At 43.2% G+C, this 14,223-nt stretch overlaps 1 protein-coding gene across 2 annotated transcripts in view; it reads left to right on the top strand.

The window, feature by feature from the left end:
- The first annotated feature begins 756 nt into the window (after positions 1-756).
- The window catches only part of SLFN5 (schlafen family member 5), a 30,763-nt gene continuing 17,296 nt past the window's right edge, over positions 757-14,223 (top strand). The window contains exons 1-2 of one of the 2 annotated variants that reach the window (XM_070560839.1): positions 757-886; positions 2,103-2,234. The gene's annotated coding sequence lies outside the window, so the exon portion shown is untranslated. The remainder of the gene's footprint in view (positions 887-2,102; positions 2,235-14,223) is intronic. The other variant, XM_070560841.1, reaches the window with a different exon arrangement.

Here is a 14,223-nt window from a genome sequence, read left to right as displayed (position 1 = left end):
AGCCCGGCTCGTCCAGAGCGTCCGGCTTGGAGGCCCGTGCGGAGCCAGACCCTTCGGGAGCGCTCAGAACTTGTTAGGTAGTAGAATTAGGACGGATGAAATGAACACTGACGCTTCTGCAAAAGACCCTGGTGTGATAAAGTCTGCAGTGGGCAGATGAATCAAGCAGACAATTTCTCTTTTCTTTCACCAAAACGCCATCGCCCTAGCCTGCCGGGGTTCTCCCAAGCGGCGACAGTCCCAGCAGGTGTCAGTGAGAGCCCTTAGCGGCGATCATCAGCCCTGTACAAACTACGGCACCCGCAGAAGAAAGGAGGCAGAATCAACTTTCTCTAGTTCCGGGGTGGCGGTGGGGCGAACCCAGAGGCTCCTTTCTCTGCTTCTCTCTCCGCGCCACGCTCCCACCTCCTCACTTCCCTGGCTGCTGATGGGGCCATTCGAACTGGAATCGAGGGGCGGGAGGCGTTGCGCGGAGCGAGCGTCCAGAGCGCGCCGAGCCTGGGGCGGCCGGGGAGGGCTGGAGGACGTGGGGCTGCGCCGCGATCTCCCTCCTCGGGTGCGAGAGAGAACTGCAAATCTCAAAAAGAAATTAATCAGAAAACATAGAGAAGCAACAAAGAAGACCTCCCCCCGCCACAAAGAAACCCCACACCCCACGCGTATCCGCCAAAGGTAATCAAGGCGGTTGTCCTTGCAGGGGTGGGTTTCCCCGTCCACAGAAGCGACGCTATTGGGCTGTCGCTCTGTCTCCTGCGCAATGCCCCGCCCCCGAGTTCAGCTGATAAAAGGACCGAACCCTGTAGGGTCGAGACCTCTGTTCTGAACTTGGGAGCCCCTGTCGCCTTCTCCCGGAGTGAGGCGCGCTGCAGAGGAGAAACCTTGGCCGGTAATGATTGCCCCGGGCTCCTTTCACACAGGTCCTCCAAAAGCTCCTCTTCTTTCCTTCCCCAGGTCCGCGCCGGTTCCCCGACCCGGCTGTGCCGAAGGCCTGGGCACAGCCCCGAGAGCTCCTTTCCCGCTCGGGAGACTTGGTTTGTTGACTCTCAGTAGCAACTTCCAACGACAGGCGGGCAGTGGCGCATCGGAGAGCTCCGAGGCTCGGAATGCCCGGCGAGCTGGGGAGGAGGGAGAGGCGCGCAGCGCACAGCCTAATCTGACCAAATCCAGCCTGGTAAAATTTCCCCGCGGTTCAGGAGCGCGAAGAACTTGAGAGAAAACAAATAAGTCGGGTGCTGAGGCTCCTGAAGCTGAAGCCAGCGAGCTTGTGGCCTGGGGACAAATAGAGTCAGTGTCGTTTATTACAGGAGGCTGAGGCTGCGTTTCGCGGATGGCCTGGAAGCCCCTGGCGCAGTAAGCTCCTCAAACTGTAACGGCATCGGACAGGGTGGGCGAGCTCCCAGGGTAGCCCGCGAAGCCCTGTATCCCCCATCAAGTGACTAACTAGAACTCCCGTGGGTTGTGTGTGCAGAGGCTAGGCTGCCGTGAGTGCTCCGTTCCCCTCTTGCACACGACGGTTGTAGGAACCGGAAGGGAAGCCTTGAGGACTAGGGCGGCGGGGGGGGGGGGAGAGGATGCTTGACGGTGGGACTTTGGAGGTTCCTCAACCGATGGCGGGTCTCCCCCGGAGCCTCTAGGAGGAGATGGGGTCGGTGGCTGTTTCCTAGCCTTGCCCTACTAGAAGGTGGCGAGGCTACGCCTGCCTTGGTGAGGAAATAGAAACTGATTCCACTTCCGTCTGTCAGGGGCGAAACTGAGAGTTCCTGTGGCCAGATGATCAGGGAAGTTGAGCAGTTAAGCAGGACAGCGCCCTGTGTCGGGGGTTGGAAGGCTTCATTTAAATGTCACAAGACTCTTCAACTCTTTTTGTTTAAATAAGCAGATGAGCCATCCCAAGTTTTAGTACCTTTTGCAAGTGAAAGAAGAGTGAAATGTGGTGATCTGCTCCTGGCCTGATTATGAAAATTCACAGGTGTTTATGCCTAACAGAAAACAGAAATCAGTATTAAGTATCTGCCAAATGCAAGTGATGGTGACGGACTCCCCTGTTATTGTAAGCCTTGAATAAATATCCTCATTTGGGTGGTTTTTGTTCGTTTCCACAGTTTTCCTGGAGTTTCCACCAAGATACCATCTGCACAGCTTTGGCTGTGGACCCCAGCCTTCAGCCAGGTGCGTTACAGACAGAGGCACCTCCCGCCTTGCCAGTAGTGGCTTTTTGGGTCTGCGCCAACGTGGTAAGTCAGCACTGGCTCTGAATTCCTCTTTCTTTGCCTTGAGTTTCTCTATCAATCAACTGCTATTGATTCTCAGTTTGGTACCTGGGTTTTGTTACTGGTTCCCATTTGCTTGGCATCCTTGGTGGAATCAGGCATTCCTTTTTACCCCTTTTTGCTCTCTTTTGTGTTAGTTCTGTGTTGCGCTGTTTAAAAGTGTTTGTGGTAAGAAGAATCACAAGTTAGAACACAGGCATACACTGTATAGCCCTGTTCAGCTGGCCTCGCAGACCAGTGCGTTTGCAGTTCTCCCTGAACTGATGTCCGTTTGGACAAACTTGGCTGTGAGTCATCAATAAAACCAGATAACTTTGTCCTGCCATCTCGAGTTTTTGTCCTGAGATCTTGGCTGTGATCCAGAGAGAGTGTTCTCTCTGGTTTTCCACCTGCTGGGGATGCAGATTGTCCCGTCTGTGTTCAGAGGTGACCAACTGTAAGATGGGGGACCTGAGACACAGGGCGCACAACCGTTACATTCCTACAGATGGTCACCACCTCTTCTGGGGTCTTCTAACTGTCAATCCTCTCCTCTTCCTGGAAAACGCTCACTTCCTATACACTTTATACTGATTCTTGCTCTTATATTTCTAAGTGGCATAACTTCACTAAAGATGATTTGGGCCTTCAATGGCTCTTGGGAACATTTGACTTCTGCAAAGCCATTCGTTTGAGAGGCACCTTAGAAAAGTAAAGGAATAGGATTTCTCAGGACCAATTGGACAGCGGGTCTTTTTTTGGGGGAGGGGGTGTATAATTGGCATAACACTATATTAGTTTCAGGTGTACAATGTAATGATTCGATATTTGTGTATATTGCAAAATGTCCATACAGTAAAGTCCACAATAAGTCCAGTTAACATCCATCACTATACATAGTTATAATTTTTTTTCTTGTAATGAGAATTTTCAAGATCCACTCTCCTAGCTACTCTCAAATATGTAATGCAGTGTTATTAACTATAATCACCATGCTGTACATTCCATCCCCATGATTTATTCATCTTATGACTGGAAATTTGTACCTTTTGACCCCTTCACCCTTTTCACCCATCCCCCAACCCCCCACCTCAGGCGACCACCAATCTGTTTTCTGTATCCATGAGCTCGGTTTTGTATGCTTGTTTGTTTTTTAGATTTCACATATAAGTGAGATCATATGGTATTTATCTTTTTTTCTTTTAAAGATTTTATTATTTTTTTTCCTTTTTCTCCCCAAAACCCCCTGGTATATAGTTGTATATTCTTCGTTGTGGATCCTTCTAGTTGTGGCATGTGGGACGCTGCCTCAGCATGGTTTGATGAGCAGTGCCATGTCCGCGCCCAGGATTCGAACCAATGAAACACTGGGCCGCCTGCAGCGGAGTGCTCGAACTTAACCACTCGGCGACGGGGCCAGCCCCTATCATTTTTTTTGGTCTGAGTCATTTCACTTAGCATAATGCCCTCAAAGTCTATCCATGTTGCTGCAAATGGCAAGATTTCATTCTTTTTTATGGCTGAGGAATATTCCATTGGATATTTATACACCACATTTTCTTTTTGTTAATAACTTTTTTCCCAATTTTGTTGAGAAATAATTGACATACATCACTGTACAAGTTTAAGGCTTACAGCATAAAGGCTTGATCTGCATAAATTGTGAAATGATTATCACAATAGGTTCAGCTCACATCTATCTTCTTATATAGATAAAATAAAAAGAAAAGAAAGAAAAACAACGGAAAAAAATTTTCTCCTTGTGATGAGAACTCTTAGGATTTACACTAACTTTCCTCTGTATCATACAGCAGTGTTAGCTGGAGTCATCTTGTTGTACATTACCTCCCTAGTGCTTGTTTATCTTTTAACTGGAAGCGTGTACCTTTTGACCACCTTCTTGCAATTCTCCCTCCCCCAACTCTCCACCTCTGGTAACCGCAAGGCTGGTCTCCTTTTCTATGAGTTTAGTTTTTTTTTAGATTCCACAAATAAGTGAGATCATACAGCATTTGTCTTTCTCTATCTGACTCATTTCACTTAGCATAATGCCTTCAAGGTCCATCCAAGTTGTTGCAAATGGTAGAATTCCCTCTTTTTTTATGGCTGAATTATATCTGTATCTATGTCTATATCTGTATCTATATCTATTCCATAACTTCTTTATCCATTCATCCATCAGTGGACACTTAGGTTGTTTCTATGTCTTGGCTATTGTAAATAATGCTGCTATGAACAGGGGGTGTATATCTCATTTTGAGTTAGTGTTTTTGTTTCTTTTGGATATATTCCAAGAAGGATATATTCCCAGATTGCTGGATAATATGGTAGTTCTATTTTTAAATTTTTGAGAACTCTCCGTACTGTTTTCCATAGTGCTATACCAATTTATAATCCCACCAAGAGTGCAGAGAAAGGGTTAGTTTTCTCCATATCCATGCCAGCATTTGTTATCTCTTGTCTTTTTGATGATGGCTATTCTAACAGGCATGAGATTATATCTCATTGTGGTTTTACTTTGCGTTTCTCTAGTGACGAATGATATTGAACATCTTTTCATATACTGTTGGTCTTTTGTATATCTTCTTTGAAGAAATGTCTATTCAGGTCCTTTGTCCATTTTTTAATTAGGTTGTCTTTTGCTATTGAGTTGTATGAATTATTTATATATTTTGGAAATTAACCCCTTATCAGATATATGGCTTGCAAATATTTTTTCCCATTCCATAGGTTGTCTTTTCATTTAGTTGATGGTTTCTTTGCAGAAGCTTTTTAGTTTGATGTAGTTCCACTTGTTTATTTTTTATTTTGTTGCTTGGGCTCTAGGTGGCATATCCAAAAAATCATTACCAAGACCCATTTCAAAGAGCTTTATTCACATGTTTCTTCTAGGAGTTTCAGGTCTTACATTTAAGTCTTTAATCTATTTTTAGTTATCTTTTGTGAGCGGTGTAAGATATGGGTCCAGTTTCATTCTTTTATGTATGAATATCCAATTATCCCAGTGCCATTTATTGAAGAGACTGTCTTTTCTCCATTGAGTATTCTTGGGTCCACTGTCAAATATTAGTTGAACGTATACATTTGGGTTTATTTCTGGGCTCTTAATTATATTTCATTGGTCTATTTGTCTGTTTTTATGCCAGTACCATGTTGTTTTGATGATTATAGCTTTATAGTATAGCTTGAAATCAGTTAAGTGTAATGCCTTCTGCTTTGTTCTTTTTCAAGATTTCTTTGGCTATTCAGGGTATTTTAGGAATTATACTATATTTTCCTTATCCATTAATGAACAAATGGATATTTAGGTTGTTTCCATGTCTTCGCTGTCGTAAACAATGCTGCCATGAACATGGGTGTGCATATCATCTCTTCAAATTAGTTTTTGTTTTCTTTGGATACCTGGAAGTGGAATTGCTTGATCATATGGTAGTTCTATTTTCAATTCTTTGAGGACTCTCCATACTGCTTTCCGTAGTGGCTGCACTAATTTGCATTCCCACTAACAGTGCACAAGGATTCCCTTTTCTCTACATGCTTGTCAACTCTTGTTATCTCTTGTCTTTTTGATAGTAGTCATTCTAACAGATGTGAGGTGATATCTCATCATAGTTTTGATTTGCATTTCCCTGATGATTACTGATGTTGAGCACCTTTTCACGTACCTGTTGGACATCTGTGTGTCTTCTTTGGCTAAATGTCTATTCAGACCCTCTGCGCATTTTTTATTCAGATTATTTGTTTTTTTACTAGTGAGTTGTATGAGTTCTTTATATAGTTTGGATATTAATACCTTATCAGATATGTGATTTGCACTTCATTTTGCTGATGGTTTCCTTTGTGGTGCAGAAGCTTTTTAGTGGTATGTAGTCCCACTTGTTTATTTTTGCTTTTGTTGTTAAATCCAAAAAGTCATCGTCAAGACTGATGTCAAAGAGTTTATGTTTTCTTGTAGGAGTTTTATGGTTTAAGATCTTACACTCAAGTCTTTAATCCATTTTGTTAATTTTTGTGTATAGCGTAAGATAAGGGTCCAGTTTCACTTTTTTGCATGTGGCTGTCCAGTTTTCCCAACACCATTTATTGAAAAGACTGTCATTTCCCCATTGTGTATTCTTGGCTCCCTTGCTGTAAATTAATTGACCACAGATACATGAGTTTACTTCTGGACTTTCTATTCTGTTCAATTGATCTGTGTGTTTGTTTATATGCCAGTGTCATGCTGTTTTGATTACTATAGCTTTGTAATATAGTTTGAAATCAGGGAGTGTAATACCTCCAGCTTTGTTCTTTCTTTCTTTTTTTTTTTTTATTTATATATATATTTTTTATTAATGTTATGATAGATTACAAGCTTGTGAGATTTCAGTTGTACATTTTTGTTAGTCATGTTGTGGGTACACCACTTCCCCCTTCGTACCCTCCCCCCATCCCCCCTTTTCCCTGGTAACCACTGATCAGATCTCTTTCTCAATATACTAATTTCCACCTATGAGTGGAGTCATATAGAGATCGTCTTTCTCTGACTGACTTATTTCGCTTAACATAATGCCCTCGAGGTCCATCCACGTTGTTGTGAATGGGCCAATTTCGTCTTTTTTTATGGCTGAGTAGTATTCCATTGTGTATATATACCACATCTTCTTTATCCAGTCATCAGTTTCTGGGCATGTAGGCTGGTTCCACGTCTTGGCTATTGTAAATAAGGCTGCGATGAACATAGGGGTGCAACGGACTCTTGAGATATCTGTTATCAGGTTCTTAGGATAGATACCCAGTAATGGGATGGCTGGGTCATAGGGTATTTCTATTTTTAACTTTTTGAGAAATCTCCATACTGTTTTCCATAGTGGCTGTACCAGTTTGCATTCCCACCAACAGTGTATGAGGGTTCCTCTTTCTCCACAACCTCTCCAACATTTGTCGTTCTTGGTTTTGGATGTTTTTGCCAATCTAACGGGGGTAAGGTGATATCTTAGTGTAGTTTTGATTTGCATTTCCCTGATGATTAGCGATGATGAACATCTTTTCATGTGTCTATTGGCCATATTCATATCTTCTTTTGAGAAATGTCTGTTCATGTCCTCTGCCCATTTTTTGATCGGGTTGTTTGTTTTTTTGTTGTTAAGCAGTGTGAGTTCTTTGTATATTATGGAGATTAACCCTTTGTCGGATAAGTGGCTTGTAAATATTTTTTCCCAATTAGTGAGCTGTTTTTTTGTTTCAATCCTGTTTTCCCTTGCCTTGAAGAAGCTCTTTAGTCTGATGAAGTCCCATTTGTTTATTCTTTCTATTGTTTCCCTCAACTGAGGAGTTGCAGTGTCCGAAAAGATTCTTTTGAAACTGATGTCAAAGAGTGTACTGCCTATATTCTCTTCCAAAAGACTTATTGTCTCAGGCCTAATCTTTAGGTCTTTGATCCATTTTGAGTTTATTTTGGTGTGTGGTGAAAAAGAATGGTCAATTTTCAATCTTTTGCATGTGGCTGTCCAGTTTTCCCAGCACCATTTGTTGAAGAGACTTTCTTTTCTCCATTGTAGGCCCTCTGCTCCTTTGTCGAAGATTAGCTGTCCATAGATGTGTGGTTTTATCTCTGGGCTTTCAATTCTGTTCCATTGATCTGTGGACCTGTTTTTGTACCAGTACCATGCTGTTTTGATCACTGTAGCTTTGTAGTATGTTTTGAAATCGGGGATTGTGATTCCGCCAGCTTTGTTTTTCTTGCTCAGGATTGCTTTAGCAATTCACGGTCTTTTGTTCCCCCATATGAATTTTAGGATTGTTTGTTCAATTTCTGTGAAGAATGTTCTTGGGATTCTGATTGGGATAGCATTGAATCTGTATATTGCTTTAGGTAGTATGGACATTTTAACTATGTTTATTCTTCCAATCCATGTACAAGGAATGTTTTTCCATCTCTTTATGTCATTGCCTATTTCTTTCAAGAAAGTTTTGTAGTTTTCATTGTATAGATCCTTCACTTCCTTGGTTAAGTTTATCCCAAGGTATTTTATTCTTTTCATTGCGATTGTGAATGGGATAGAGTTCTTGAGTTCTTTTTCTGTTAGTTTATTGTTAGTGTATAGAAATGCTACTGATTTATGCACGTTAATTTTATACCCTGCTACTTTGCTGTAGTTGTTGATTATTTCTAATAGTTTTTCTGTGGATTCTTTGGGGTTTTCTATGTATAAGATCATGTCGTCTGCAAACAACGAGAGTTTTACTTCTTCGTTACCTATTTGGATTCCTTTTATTTCTTTTTCCTGCCGAATTGCTCTGGCCAGCACCTCCAGTACTATGTTGAATAGGAGTGGTGAAAGTGGGCACCCTTGTCTTGTTCCTGTCCTCAGAGGGATGGCTTTCAGCTTTTGTCCATTGAGTATGATGTTGGCTGTGGGTCTATCATATATGGCCTTTATTATGTTGAGGTACTTTCCTTCTATACCCATTTTACTGAGGGTTTTTATCATAAATGGGTGTTGGATCTTGTCGAATGCTTTCTCTGCATCTATTGAGATGATCATGTGGTTTTTGGTTTTCATTTTGTTGATGTAGTGTATCACGTTGATTGACTTGCGGATGTTGAACCATCCCTGTGTCCCTGGTATAAATCCCACTTGATCATGGTGTATAATCTTTTTGATGTATTGCTGTAATCGGTTTGCCAAAATTTTGTTGAGGATTTTTGCATCTATGTTCATCAGTGATATCGGCCTGTAGTTCTCCTTCTTTGTGTTGTCCTTGTCAGGTTTGGGGATCAGAGTGATGTTGGCTTCATAGAATGTGTTAGGGAGTTCTCCATCTTTCTCAATTTTCTGGAACAGTTTGAGGAGAATAGGTATTAAGTCTTCTTTGAATGTTTGGTAGAATTCTCCAGAGAAGCCGTCTGGTCCTGGACTCTTGTTTTTGGGGAGGTTTTTGATTACCGTTTCTATTTCCTTACTTGTGATTGGTCTATTCAGATTCTCCATTTCTTCCTGATTCAGTTTGGGGAGATTGTAGGAGTCTAGGAATTTGTCCATTTCTTCCAGGTTGTTCAATTTGTTGGCATATAGTTTTTCATAGTATTCTCTTATGATCTCTTGTATTTCATTGGTATCTGTTGTGATTTCTCCTCTGTCATTCCTGATTTTATTAATTTGCGATTTCTCTCTTCTTTTCTTGGTGAGTCTGGCTAGGGGTTTGTCAATTTTGTTAATTCTTTCGAAGAACCAACTCTTTGTTTCATTGATCCTTTCTATTGTCTTTTTTGTTTCAATATCGTTTATTTCTGCTCTTATTTTTATTATTTCCCTCCTTCTACTGACTCTGGGCCTTGTTTGTTCTTCTTTTTCTAGTTCTGTTAGGTGTCGTTTGAGGTTGCTTACGTGAGCTTTTTCTTGTTTAGTGAGGTGAGCCTGTATTGCGATGAATTTCCCTCTTAGGACTGCTTTTGCTGCATCCCAAATGATTTGGTATGTCGTGTTCTCATTTTCATTTGTCTCCAGATAATATTTGATTTCTTCTTTAATTTCTTCAATGATCCATTGTTTGTTGAGAAGCGTGTTGTTTAGTCTCCACATTTTTGCACCTTTCTCTGCTTTTTTCTTGTAGTTGATTTCTAGTTTAATAGCGTTATGATCAGAAAAGATGCTTGATATTATTTCAACTCTCTTGTATTTATTGATGTTTGCTTTGGTTCCCAAAATATGGTCAATCCTTGAGAATGTTCCATGTGCACTTGAGAAGAATGTGTAACCTGCTGTTTTTGGATGAAGTGTTCTATATATATCTATTAAGTCCATCTGGTCTAATTTTTCATTTAATTCTATTATTTCCTTGTTGATTTTCTGTCTGGATGTTCTGTCCATTGGTGTTAATGGTGTGTTGAGGTCCCCTACTATTATTGTATTGTTGTTGATGTCTTCTTTTAGTTCTGTTAAGAGTTGCTTTACAAATTTTGGTGCTCCTGTGTTGGGTGCGTATATATTTATAAGTGTTATGTCTTCTTGGTGGAGAGTCCCTTTTATCATTATATACTGTCCCTCTTTATCTTTCTTTATCTGTTTTGCTTTGAAATCTACCTTGTCTGATATTAGTATAGCTACACCTGCTTTCTTTTGTTCATTATTAGCTTGGAGTATTGTTCTCCATCCCTTCACTCTGAGTCTGTGTTTGTCTTTGGGGCTAAGGTGTGTTTCCTGGAGGCAGCATATTGTTGGATCTTGTTCTTTGATCCATCCTGCCACTCTGTGTCTTTTGATTGGGGAGTTCAATCCATTTACATTTAGAGTGATTATTGAGACGTGGGGGCCTACCACTACCATTTTGTGTCTTGTTTTCCGGTTTTCTTCAGTTTCCTTTGTTTCTCGTCCCATGGTTTAATCTGTTCTGATGTAGAGCTGCTACTCTCTGTTGTTGTCCTTCTACTTATCTCCTCTGCTCTTGGTTTTGTAGCCCCTTTCCTTTTTTGGATTTTTCAGGAATGAGGGTTTTCCTGAGGATTTCCTGAAGAGGAGGTTTTGTGGCAATGAACTCCCTTAATTTTTGTTTATCTGGGAAAGTTTTTATTTCTCCATCGTATTTGAAGGATATTTTCGCTGGGTAGAGAATTCTCGGCTGTAGATTTTTGTCCTTCAGATTTTTGAATATATCATTCCACTCTCTTCTAGCCTGTAAAGTTTCTGCTGAGAAATCTGCTGATAGCCTGATGGGGGTTCCTTTGTAGGTTAGTTTCTTTTGCCTGGCTGTCCTTAATATTTTCTCCTTGTTGTTGACTTTTGCTAGCTTCACTACTATATGCCGTGGAGTTGGTCTTCTTGCATTGATAAAGTTTGGAGATCTATTGGCTTCTGTCACCTGAAGATCCATCTCCCTCACCAGATTTGGGAAGTTCTCAGCCATTATTTCTTTGAATAGGTTTTCTGCCCCTTTCTCCTTCTCTTCTCCCTCTGGTATACCTATAATCCTTACGTTGCATCTCCTAATTGTGTCTGATAATTCTCGGAGAGTTTCTTCATTTCTTTTAAGTCTTGCTTCTCTCTCCTCCTCTGCCTGCAACAATTCTATATTGCCATCTTCCAAATTGCTAATTCTTTCCTCCATATTATCGGCCCTACTGTTCAGAGCATCTAGATTTTTCTTAATCTCCTCTATTGTGTTCTTCATTTCCAGTATTTCTGTTTGGTTCTTCTTTATCGTATCAAACTCTTTTGTGACATAGCTCCTGAACTCGTTGAGTTGTCGGTCAGAATTCTCTCTTAACTCATTGAGAATCCTAATGATGGCTGTTTTGAAGTCATCATCATTTAGGTTATATATCTCATTTTCTTTGGGATTGTTTTCTGTGTATTTGTTACTTTCTTTCTGTTCTGGAGATTTAATGTATTTTTTCATATTGCTTGATGATGTTGATTTGTGCCTCCGCATGGAGATAGAGTTTAGTAGCTCCTTTCACTTGTTTCAGCTGCTGCGGTGGGGGGAGCAGCTGTTTATACTTCACCAACCAGGAACCCTGTCCGTAGTTGCTAACTGTGCCTGGGCCCCTCTTCGTAGCCACAGTGGCCCTTTGGATTCCCTCCTCTGCCGTGGGGGCCGTCACAGGGGGGCTTCAGGCTGCAGGTGCCTACTGTTGTTGCCCACCTAGATGCGCTCTCTCCTTGGGGTCTGCAACGGTGTTATGGGCTTTTCCAGCGGCCTGGGGTGGGATCACTTATATTTGTCGCTCCGTTGCTGTCGGCACCCACCAAATCTCACTTGTCCTCTATGGGTCGCAGGAGAGCTATTGGCATCTTCTACAGTCTGTGGTTAGAACACCTAGCTATGCTGCTTTTGCCCTGGGGTCTTCCAGCCTTGTGGCTGGCGGCTGGGTGCCTTCTACTGGTGCTGTGCAGAGGCTTTCCCTAAGGCTGCTGTGAGCCTGTAGGGTTTCCCCCTAGGCTACTAAGCTGGGTCTCTGGAACTCTCTCCAGCCCCAGTCCTCTCCGAGATCTCCGGCAATCCCTAGCCTCACGGGGTGGGCAACGGCAGCTGGGGGTCGCCCCGCCCTCTGGGATTCTCTCCGAGCCTCTCCCGGAGCCGTGAATGCTCAGTGTGGCCCCTCTGCTAACGGCACACAGAGAGTTTTGTCTGCTGCCCGGGCGGAGCTCCGGCGCTTCCCCTCCGGGTCGCCGAACCGGCCTTTGAAAGTTCCCCCAGCCCCGGTCCTCTCTGAGATCTCCGGCAATCTCTAGCCCCACGGGGCGGGCAACGGCAGCTGGGGATCGCCCCGCCCTCTGGGCTTCTCTCCGGGCCTCTGCTGGGAGCCCTGAATGCTGGGCGTGGCCCCTCTGCTAATGGCAGACAGAGAGTTTTGTCTGCTGCCTGGCGGAGCTCCGGCGCTTCCCCTCCGGGTCGCCGAACCGGCCTTTGAAAGTTCCCCCAGCCCCGGTCCTCTCCGAGATCTCCGGCAGTCCCTAGTCCCACGGGGCGGGCAACGGCAGCTGGGAGACCTCCGTGCCCTCCGTGTCTCTCTCTGGAACCCTCCGGGCGCCCCGAGCACCAGGCTGGGTCTCCCCGCCAATGGCGGGGAGAGACTCTCCCCGCGGGCTCAGGTGTGCAACTCCAAAGTTTCCCTCTGCGTTTAGGAGTAATTGCGGGGGGGTTTAGGTAGGGTTCTGGTCACCTGTTTCCTCCGTCGCTCCTCTGTTGTGTTCTCGCTCCTGCCCTAGATGTGTGTGGATCCTCTGGGGTCGTCCGTTGGAAGAAAGCCGCTTGCGGGTACTAGGCTGCCCGTCGGGGTCGGAGAGTTTTCACCTATTTCCACATCCTCCCGGAGGAAAGTCCATCCGCCTTCCGATGTATAGTCGCGTGGGTGTCTCAGACGTCCTGAGATGCTGTCTGGATATCCTTTGTCAAGCGATAAGTGTCCAAATAATTGTAGACTCGAAGGGCGAGAGACAAAGAGGACTACTCATGGCGCCATCTTGGCTCCTCCTGTTCTTTCTCAAGATTGCTTGGACTATTTGGAGTTTTGGGCAGCAGTTTTGATTGGTATGCAGAGGCCTCCAAATGAAATTCTGAATCAAAAATTCCTTCACTAAAAGATTCTTTTCCCAAGGCTAATGAGAAATTAGCAAACTAGACTCATCCCTAGCAAATCCTCTCCATCCTCGTCCTCCAGTTCCCTTTCTGTATCCAGCTCTCTTTTCCCCCTTATCCTTCTGGTCTCTCTCTTACACCTCAGTCGACTTCTCCCTCTTCTTCTCCTTATTCAGAGCCCCCTCATCTTTAACCAAGACTCTCCTAAAACTCCAAGATATCAGTTGCCTGTAAAGATCCATTCCTCCCATAAGCAAGGTATACAGGCAACCGTAAAATTTAAACCTTGGACCCCAGCTGAATTAAGAGCTATACTTAGAGATTTCCCTAAACCCAGACAAGACCAGCAAATATTCACAGAAGAATTTAGAATTCTTTTTGGTGCACATGACCAAGGTTACCTAACCTACATCAACTTGTACGTTTGTTGGTCAGAAACTCAGATGCTAAATCCTGGATGGCAAAAGCTGATTGGATTGACTCAGAAGGGGACCCATAGGAGCTCTTTTTCCACAATAAACCTGAGGGTCAAAGAAAAAAAGGTCCAAAAAGTAGGGTAAAGTCTCTTAAAAGTCAGACCTAAGACATTTCCAATAAAAATCAAGTAGACTATAATTCAATCGTGCAAACAGTGAAAAGATGAAACCGTTACCCTTAAGTCACTTGCTTGGCTGTTGTGGAAATTTGCTCTGCCTCTTTCAGTGTGCCTTTAGACCAGGACGTTCAATACCTTTTTGCTTTCTTCTGGGGAGGACAACCATAAAACTGGGGAGTCATGCCCCAGGAGTTCACTGAAGCTCCCTGTTTTTTTCCTATTTTGTCCTCAGTCAAGACTTTAAAAATCTAAATTTTCTTTGGGACTCAGTTCTGATACAATATATAGATGAACTCCTACTTTGTTCAAAGAACAAGG

The sequence above is a fragment of the Equus przewalskii genome, chromosome 10 (genome assembly GCF_037783145.1).
Source record: "Equus przewalskii isolate Varuska chromosome 10, EquPr2, whole genome shotgun sequence".
NCBI lineage: Eukaryota > Metazoa > Chordata > Mammalia > Perissodactyla > Equidae > Equus > Equus przewalskii.
This window is presented reverse-complemented; position numbering and strand designations above follow the sequence as displayed.